Below are 10,756 nucleotides of genomic sequence, written 5' to 3'. Positions count from 1 at the left end.
ATTTCTTTGCATAATATATAGTTCAGATTCAGATAGGTCTCTATTGTCATTGCACAAGTACAACGAAACTTTGTTTTCAGCACAAACCCGTTCAACATTAGACAAAACAAACAGTGTACAGGGTTACAACAATAGTTAGTACATAGTACGGAAAACACCAGAGGTGTGGACTCGAGTCAGACTCGAGTCATAAATTTGATGACTTTAGACTCGACTTGACAAAATGTAAAGAGATTTGCAACTCGACTTAGACTTTAACATCAATGACTTGTGACTTCACTTGGACTTGAGCCCTTTGACTTGACATGACTTGCTACTTTCTCCAAAACCCAAAGATTAAAAAGTTATTCAGTATAAATTAGTTATTTACACAGAAATATTTTGTAACTGTTTATTTACATATATCAAGTGTTTGCACACAGTGTTTGTAGAACGGCAGTCATTGATGTCTCTATTTATCCTCTATAAAGTAAATTAGATTTTCTCCTTTTTTAATAAGGTTCAATATGTTTATCAGGATTCTTCTTCCTTGTACTTTATAAATACTTTGAGTTTGAACAGTTTCTTAGAGTGGATCATTTTAGTACTTTGTTTGATTTCTTTGCATAATATATAGTTAGTACATAGTACGGATAATACAGTAGATTAAAATATAACAACACGGATCACAAAGCAGAACATGGTAACTAACAACTTTAAATCTTCTCAGTTATATTTGTGCTCTTCTTCTAAATTAAACTTTTCCTTCAGTCTCTGGTTGAAAAAAAGGTGTGCTCTGTTTGTTTGAACACTGAAACAAACACTTGGCAAACATGCAACAACACAAAAATGTCCAAACTTGTTAGCGATGTAAGGAAACTACTAAGATCTTGGCAAGCTATTTAAAATAAATGTCTAAAATAGGAACACAAGTCGGATCATGAATCAGAACATAAGTGTACCAACTTTAGTTTACCTGAGTCAAGCCTTTCTTCTGGTTTCTGCTGTTTATTCATCTTCTCTTTGGAAGGAAGTGGGGATGTGCTTTCATTATGTTGTTTAGACACCGAAACAACAACACAAAGATAATAACATTCCAATCATGCTAGCGAGGTAAGAAAACTACTAACATCCCAAAAAGCTATCAATTACATTTGAATAAATAACTCTAAATAAAAAACTAATATGATAATTTGCTGATGATTAAGTCAATTGTAATTAAGTGAATATGAAAACATTACATGTAACTATAATTAAGGATCATACCTCTTACTGCACTTGGTCTTCTGTTCCAAATATATTTATCCAAAAGTGCTGCAAGATCAAAGAGAAAATTAACATTTCATAATATGTAATAACATAAAAAAGACAGGAATAAAGCGTGATGTGGGTTTAAAGTTTGTGTACACAAAAAGTAGAAAAAAAAAGTTTTCTTATATTTTTGAATGTACATGATATTAATCCATTCAACAGTTTAATTCTCTCCATGGGATGAAAGATTGCATCGTTTAAATCATTAGAATAGATTAGTTTATTTAAAAGGGGACAATGCAATTTCATAAAAACACGACTACAGCCAGAATTAGCCGGAAGGCTAGTTTTTATCTGTAGTCTCCTGGCAGTAAATTTTTTTTTAAAAGAAACAAATTATTTTTTATGTGTTTTGTCCTTTGTCATGTTGAGTTTCTGTACCTGTTAAATGTTGACGTTTTGTGTTTAAAACACTACACCAGATGATGACCAGCATGAAGATACAGACTAACATGATAATCAGTCGAGCATCTGATCTTTTACCTGCACAGAAGAACAAACGTCAAACTCAAATTAACTTTTCAAAGTACATTATATCCAAAATAATATTTGAATATGTACAACCACCATTTCATAGCCATCATTATTGATTATAATTACCCAGGAAGCAGTCCTTAGCAGAGAATGAAGCCGTTTCATTGGTCAGAGGGTTGCTGACATCACAACGATAAACTTGATCATCAGTTATTGTTAAATTTGGTCCAGTCTGCTCCTTTCCTGCTGAGCTCCACTTAAACTTTAATAAATGAGGATGTTTGGACTCTGTTGAGCACACAAGTGTCGCCTGCTTTGTGTCGCTCATCTCACAGGATATGTTGGGTTTGGATACTTTGTCTGTAAGAAAACAGAAGGATGGTCAACATGAGGTCAGATGTTTTTTTTTGTTTTTGGGGTGGAGATTCATGTAGTGTTGAGTCGTGTTCACATTTGAGTTCAAATGTAACACAATCAACACTATTGTTAATGAACCTAGATTAGACAAGTTAATATTTATAGTGCTCAATATTTGTGTTAAAATGTTCATGAATGGAAATGTAAACTTACCTATAACTTCAATTCTCCACAGGAAAGTATCCTGCTCGCTGTTTATGTTCATTTCTAGGAGATAGACTCCACTGTCTTCATATGTGGCGTTTTTGATGGTGAGTTCTGCAGAGACCCGGTCCAGAGTGATTCTGTTCTTGTAAGAAGAAGGCACATAGACCTCCGTGCCAGTAAAATATACCACATCATTTTCATTATGCAGCCAGAAAATTACAATAGGTCGTTCAGAGATGGATGGCATCAAGTGTATGTCCTGACCCTTCAGGAAATATTTCACATCCTGTGCAGAAACTGTGAAAGGGACACAAACAGATAAATAGTCTTCAGCTGTAGTGGTGCACCATTATGACCATTTTTTATAAACAAATACCCACAAAAAAAGAGACTTCATCTCGAATAAACACAGCATTATCTACTTTGCATGACTGTAATGAGAGTAATCACCATACTAACAAATGACATGTTACCTGAACTTTTTCCAAAGCAGTTTTTCTCACATGCACTTTTTAAAGTAATAAAATAATATAAAACTATTAAATGGAGACAAGTCAAACACTGTCCTCAGGCGGAAAAAACGGCCTCTCAGGCTGAAACTTGTCTCTTTAGACCGCCCACAAGCTTGTTGATTGGCCCTCTGCGCTGCCTTCTGCCAATGTGACAATGATTGACAGCACACAGAAGCTGACCAATCAGCAGTCAGAGGCAAGGTAATGAGTTGGCCTCCACAATATTTGTTCTTAATTCCAATAATATTCTTAATACATGTGTTATTTTAGTGTTCCCTTTCTTTTTGTGAGCAGTATATAAACATACAGTATATATACATACACACAAATACATATACATATATATATATATATATATATATATATATATGGTAATGAGTTGGCCTCCACAATATTTGTTCTTAATTCCAATAATATTCTTAATACATGTGTTATTTTAGTGTTCCCTTTATTTTTGTGAGCAGTATATAAACATACAGTATATATACATACACACAAATACATATACATATATATATATATATATATATATATATATATATATATATATATATATATATATATATATATATATATATATATATATATATATATATATATATATATATATATATATATATATATATATATATATACATACATACATACATACATATATACATCCATCCATCCATTTTTTACCGCTTATTCCCTTTTTGGGGTCGCGGGGGGCGTTAGAGCCTATCTCAGCTACAATCGGGCGGAAGGCGGGGAACACCCTGGACAAGTCGCCACCTCATCGCAGGACAACACAGATAGACAGACAACATTCACACTCACATTCACACACTAGGGCCAATTTAGTGTTGCCAATCAACCTATCCACAGGTGCATGTCTTTGGAAGTGGGAGGAAGCCGGAGTACCCGGAGGGAACCCACGCAGTCACTGGGAGAACATGCAAACTGCACACAGAAAGATCCCGAGCCCAGGATTGAACCCAAGACTACTCAGGACCTTCGTATTGTGAGGCAGATGCACTAACCCAGGGGTGCTCACACTTTTTCTGCAGGCGAGCTACTTTTCAATTGATCAAGTCGTGGGGATCTACCTCATTCATATATATAATTTATATTTACTTATTTATGAAATATATGTTTTTGTTAACAAGTTAAAGGTGTTTAAAGATAATACAAGCATGTTTAACACATATAGTTAATATTGTTAAAAAATTAAAGGTGTTTAATGATAATACAAGCATGTTTAACACATAGTTAATATTGTTAATAAATTACAGGTGTTTAATGATAATACAAGAATGTTTAATACATATAGTTAATATTGTTAACAACTTAAAGGTGTTTAAAGATAATACAAGCATGTTTAACACATATAGATTCCTTTCTTTCATGAAGACAAGAATATAAGTTGGTGTATTACCTGATTCTGATGACTTTTGCATTCATTGGAATCAGACAGTGGTCCTGATAACCAGGGGCGCCGAAAAGGGGGGGTAAAGGACATGTATTCTAGGGGCCCATGATGGAGGGGGGCCCAGAGAGGCCCATAATGATGATGAAATTATAATACAGAAAAAATAATGACACTGTGTTGGGGACCCTGTAAAGATTCTTTTCATGGGGCCCAAAATCCCTAGCGGCGCCCCTGCTGATAACGTCCGCATTTTCGAATGGAGGAGAAAAAAAGTCCTCCTTTCTGTCCAATACCACATGAAAGTGATTGGTTTTTGGCATCTTATTTGTCCAGCTTCCGTACTCCTTTGTATACACGTTACAAGAAATACATTGTCGGCAAACTCCGTAGCTTGCTAGCTTGTGCACGCCAGCTTTCTGAGACTCTTATTTTGTTAGCGCAACTGTGCAGTCGGTCTTTGGAGTTTTGACGACAGGTACGGCGCCAGAGTCTGTTGAAATAAAGTGTTTCTCGCCTTCCAGTCGGTAATTTTAATGAGCTGGCAGCAGCCAGCGTCATCTCAGAAGACCCTCGGGTGCCGTGAATGTCAATCAAGTGACGGAAGTGACGTCATAGTGAAGATTTATGATTGCTCATTTATAGGACTATTTTTTTAATGCCTGGCTGGTGATCGACTGACACACCCTCCGAGATCGACCGGTAGCTCGCGATCGACGTAATGAGCACCCCTGCACTAACCCCTCTTCCACCGTGCTGCCTTACATATATACATTCATATATATCTATATCTATATATATATAAAAGCCTTTGCTGAACATTTTATTACCACAATTTGCTCATCTAGTTAACATCTCACTTCAGACTGGAACATTCCCCAAGGTACTAAAAATTGCTGTCATTATGCCCCTCTGAAAGAAGAGTAGTCTAGATGAACTGAACAACTGTTGGCCCATATGCAATCTGCCATTCTTGGGCAGAGTCCTAGAAAAAGTTGTATACCAACAGCTTAGTGACTTTCACCTGTTTAACAATTTGTTTGATACTTTCCAATCGGGCTTTAGGCCCCACCCAGCACTGAAACAGCGCTGATCAAGGTGACAAATGATGTCTGCCAGAACAGACGTAGGAAAAGTCTTTGTCTTGGTTCTGCTGGACCTGAGCGCTGACTTTGACACAGTTGACCATACCATCTTATTACAGAGGTTGGAAAACATGGTAGGAATATATGGTTCTGTCCTTAGCTGGTTCAAGTCCTATCTCAACCACAGGACATACTTTGTTGGAATTGGCAACTGCGGTAACCTTGAGACCCTCTCCATGAAACCAAATAATCAGGTGGGCAATATAGGGGTAATAATGGACTCAGACTTGAACTTTAACAGCCACATTAGGTCAATAACATCAGCAGCTTTTTACCAACTGAAAAACAGCGCCAAAAACCGGGGGAATAATGTATAAACCAGACTCAGAAAGACTAATCCATACCTTTGTCCCCAGCAGGTTAGGCTACTGTAATGGCCTTCTCACTGGGCTCTCTAAAATGCTGCTGCTTGAGTCCTGACTAGAAGCAGGAAAATACGACCGTATTAGTCCAGTGCTTAGGTCTCTGCACTGGCTTGTGTTGCTCAGAGAAACAGCTCTCCTTTTGTACAAGTCTTTTCATGGTCTTGTGCCAAAGTACATCTCTGACATGTTAGAACCATATAAACCAGCTCGGGCTCTGAGAACCTCAGGGAGTGGTCTCCTGCTGGTTTCCAGAGTCAGTACAAAGTATGGTGAGGCTGTGTTTCAGTTTTGTGCTTCTGAAATCTTGAATAGTCCTCCAGAAGATGTGAGACACGCCTTTAGAAATGTCCAAATCCAGGCTAAAAACATTTTTATTTAACTGTTCATATGACAACTTCAAGTATTTTATGTATACTATTTGATTTTATTTTAAATGATGATTGTTTTTATGATGATTTTATTCTATGGTTTTAATTTGAATTATGATTACTTTTAAGATTATTCTGGTTTTATTTTTGCATTCTTGTAAATTTCTGTAAAGCACTTTGAATTGCGTTGTGTACGAATTGTGCTCTATAAATAAACTTGCCTTGTCCATTTATGAGAGGCATTCCACTCTTCCACTACCACCACATTCCCTACTTGGACTAACTGCCCAAAATTTGTTGCCAGGGACATCTCGGGGATATTGAGTCTTTCTGAACTGCAGATAAGTTCATTGTGTACAGATTTTAAAATAATTTCGCCACACCTATTGAGTGTGTGACAATCATTGGTACTTTAACTTTAACTTAATTAAGGCGCACATTTTGACAGCACTTGCTAAACAAAACTTTGGTACAGTCAACCGGTACAACAATTTTTACATGTTGGATGCAAGATTTTTATTTTTAACAAACTAAATCTGAATCAAAACATTCAAAACAGTTTACATTGTATTTTTTCCATGTAATTCCGTAAAATTGGTATAGAACCACTACTGCCTGGTGGGATAGTAACTATTTTTCTTTTAAAGAAACTTGTAAGAACAAGGTAAATGAATAAATGCATCATTGACAACAACACTTTACAGAAATACCAATAATAATAAACTGTACAACCTACAAAACATATCAACATGGAATTATATTGAAAATATATACTTATCACCACAAAAACAAGAGTATTTATAAAACATGATGACATAACTTACCTAAAATGAGGGAAGTCGTGAAATAAACAATTTGAGTCATTCTTGATGATTAGCTTTCACAAAAATCTATTTGATTACAATTTGATGTTTTTTTAATGAACTGCTGCAGGACTGATATTTACAGGTGTCTATGAGGCTGTGATTTGTCAAAAGTGAAACCAGTTAGTGAGGCACATCAGCAGTAGACTTTCACAATAAGAGCAGAACAACGAGGTATAATCCATCCATCCATTTTCTACCGCTTAATCCCTTTGGGGTCACAGGGGGCGCTGGAGCCTATCTCAGCTACAAATAACACAGTTTAAATTGGCACTCATCTCTTAAATTGTCGCTCATCTCACAGGATATGTTGGGTTTCTACTATTTACAAATCACTACAAAATTCAAATTTGTTTTTTTGATTATTTTATGGAATTACTTCCATTTGTGCGCACCGTTTTTGACGGTTTGGTCATTACAGGGGACTTAAATGTGCAAGTGGATGTAGCCAATGACAGGGATGCTAAAGAACTCAGTGTTGTCCTTGAAATGTTTGGTCTAAGTCGCATGTAAAGGAGTCCACCCACAGCAGTGTGCACACTCTTGATTTGATCATTGCCAAGAGTCTTGGTAATGTTGTCGATGCTGCTTTATTGGATAGTTTTTGTGTTTTCTTAGACTTGTCTGTTAGACCCAAACCAGCAGATATTGAAATTCATGTTGGAATCAAATAGTATTCAAATGTTGAGACGAATGTAAAAAAAAAGACCAAAAACAATTCACCACGCTGGTATGTGTGAAGACAATCAGGTCGGTCTACAAGATGTCTGTTATTTGTTTTTCATCAAGTTGGCAACTATAATCTCTACTAAAGATGTGAAAATGACATTCTTCTAAGAATATCTCAATTAAACATGTAACATGACATTTCTATAAAATAATAATTCTACTTGGTAGTTTTCATCTCCACATGAACAAGACTTCTCCAAATGACCATCAGAACTTACCTACCACACCACAAGTAAAGAAATAGGTCAGGTGTTTGTAGTCCATTAGTAAATAATGCTGAGTCACTGTCCATCTCACAGCAATCTTACATTTACTTCAGACTATTTGATGCTAACTACATCTTTTTCTTGAAAGACAAACACAGATCAAACCTTTAAAGCTGTCAACAGATAAGTGAAAGTGAAAATCTGCATGGATTTTTTATTTGAACAAAATCATTAAATGTGTAGGAACTTAATACTTTTCTCCACTTGACGTCAACATTTTGTGTTTTGACATTTATAGAGAGGAACCTCCATGCAGTATTTGAATGTATAAACACTGCCCCCTACTGGCAAAATACTATTCTTACAGTTGTTTTTTCTCTCCAAAATATACCCTTCAGGATTTAAGAGTGTCAGACATCAGTTTAGGGCAGCACTGTGGTACAAGGGTTTAGTGCGTGTGTTTCACAATACGGATGTCCTGCGTTCGATTCCCGGCCTCGGGATCTTTCTGTGTGGAGTGTGCATGTTGTCCCTGTGACTGCGTGGGTTCCCTCCGGGTACTCCGGCTTCCTCCCACCTCCAAAAACATGCACCTGGGGATAGGTTGATTGGCAACACTAAATTGGCCCTAGTGTGTGAATGTGAGTGTGAATGTTGTCTATCTGTGTTGGCCCTGTGATGAGGTGGCGACTTGTCCAGGGTGTACCCGCCTTCTGCCTCAATGCAACCGAGATAAGCTCCAGCACCCCCTTGTGATCCCGAGAGGGACAAGCGGTAGAAAATAGATGGATGGATGGACATCAATTTATTTTGATGATTATTTGATTACATTACAAATGTGCATGACCTGTCATGTTTATGTATGTGATACTGTACAACATATTTCTAATAGAAACTCATTAAACAAACACTGAAATCTACAGCATGACACATGTAATGACATCCAATTTAAATATATATGACACAGCTCAGGAAATAGTCCTCGCTCCTAAATGACAAATATAACCTGAGATATTACATTTATATTACATATCGTGGATATTTAATCTAAATAGTAAAAGTACAACATCAGTTGAATAAGCTTTAATAATGGATTAGATTTATTTCGCACTGTTATAAACACTCATAGTGTTTCACAGAGAAGTGAGAACCCATCATTCATTCACTCCACACAATGATGGTGGTAAGCTGCATTTGTAGCCACAACTGCCCCAGGGTAGACTGACTAAAACGTGGCTGCCAAATAGCGGCTACTGCCCCTCCGACCACCACCAAACATTCATCCACATTCATACACCAGTGTGGGAGCAAGATGGGTGAAGTGTCTTGCCCAAGACTAGGATGGTGGGAGCAGGAATCGAACCTGGAACCCTCAAGTTGCTGGACGGCCACTTTACTTACTTCATCTAATCTACTCCTCGCTAAGTTATTAATCATTTTTAAAATGTCCTAAATAAAGACATACGCCCTTTAAGGCAATAATTTTGTTGAATGCAAATAATGTAGCATTACAAACAACAATACATTTTGAGTTTACAATGAATGTGTTGTTTACATTGTTAAATGTGTCTTCATTTTTCATTGAAGAGTAGGAGGTGATACGGTATGTATCATACACAGCTACAAACATTGCAATAATAGCAGCATCACAAACACAAAACATTGTCTGGTATTAAAACCTTGTAACAGAATAATCACATCTTATGCATAGGAACAAACAAACATTTCAGAAATGATAATCATTTTCACAAACAGAAATATACATATTTTCTAACTGTTGGAACAAAATGTTTACCCTTTTTGTTTTGAGACATTTCAATGACACTTACACAGCTTATGTAATTTACAAAAGTTGAATTGGGACAAACAGACTTCTTGTGAGTTGGAGAGTTCCCATGTTTATGTCTCTGGTGTGTGTGTTTACACACGAGTCCTTTCTTAGCACGTGTGACAGGTAATAACGACAGGTCATCCCCTCCGGGGTGACAAAGGGTTTGTTAGTGACACGTTTCTTCAGATGTGAGACATTCTTCTGGGGAGAGACGTTACAATGTGTAAGTTGATGACAGGTCATGTTGCTAACCTCCATGTTTGTTTCAAGAAGTTCACAGTTCAAACTGTCTGTTAATTCGGTCAAAGGAACTGTCTCTATTCTTTCCCTCCAATATTTCCTATTTTTGAGATGTGCAGTTATGTCATATGTAGAACTGGTTCCTGTCCAAGAGTGTCAAATGACGGAGTGTCGCTCCACTCAGGAAGTCATCTTTTTTCACATTTTCCTCTGAATTTTTCAGATGATCTTGCTGATCATTGCTGGTATCTGAAAGTTCAGTGATAGTGTTTATGTCTGTTGAAGAGGAATGAAGTGCATGAACAGGAGCAGTGAGTAGCGTGGCTCCTTCTGAATCCATCTCCTCATCCTCAGTCAACACGTTCAATACTAAAACACACAAAAAAAGGTCAAAATGCAAAACATTCTGAAACGGGATGAAAAATAATATGAAGCAGAACCCAATAAATGTAATGACTTAGTTTACCTGAGTTCCACTTTTCATTTATTTTATTCTGATTGGAGGGAAGAGTGAGTACTTGGTCTAAGAAGGATGTGTTTTCATCACGCTCTTTGACAACTGAAACAACAACACAAAGATAATTACATTCCAATCACCTTAGTGAGGTAAGGAAACTAACATCCCAACTAGGTATTAATTACATTTAAATAAAAACTAATATGACTTTGATTGATTGTCTTTTGTCATGTTGAGTTTCTGTACCTTTTAAATGTTGACGTTTTTTGTATAAAACACAACAGAAGATGATGACCGGAATGAA

General features: G+C 36.6%; 1 long non-coding RNA gene across 1 annotated transcript; it reads right to left on the bottom strand.

The window, feature by feature from the left end:
* Positions 1-1,245: 1,245 nt before the first annotated feature.
* Positions 1,246-1,986, bottom strand: LOC140678859 (uncharacterized). The gene is made up of 3 exons (XR_012050507.1): positions 1,891-1,986; positions 1,672-1,773; positions 1,246-1,293 (listed from the first exon to the last, which is right to left on the bottom strand). It is a non-coding gene; the product is annotated as an uncharacterized lncRNA (long non-coding RNA).
* Between the last annotated feature and the right edge of the window lie 8,770 nt (positions 1,987-10,756).

The sequence above is a fragment of the Nerophis lumbriciformis genome, linkage group LG06, assembly GCF_033978685.3.
Source record: "Nerophis lumbriciformis linkage group LG06, RoL_Nlum_v2.1, whole genome shotgun sequence".
NCBI lineage: Eukaryota > Metazoa > Chordata > Actinopteri > Syngnathiformes > Syngnathidae > Nerophis > Nerophis lumbriciformis.
The sequence above is the reverse complement of the archived record's forward strand: the minus strand, read 5'-3'. Positions and strand labels throughout refer to the sequence as shown.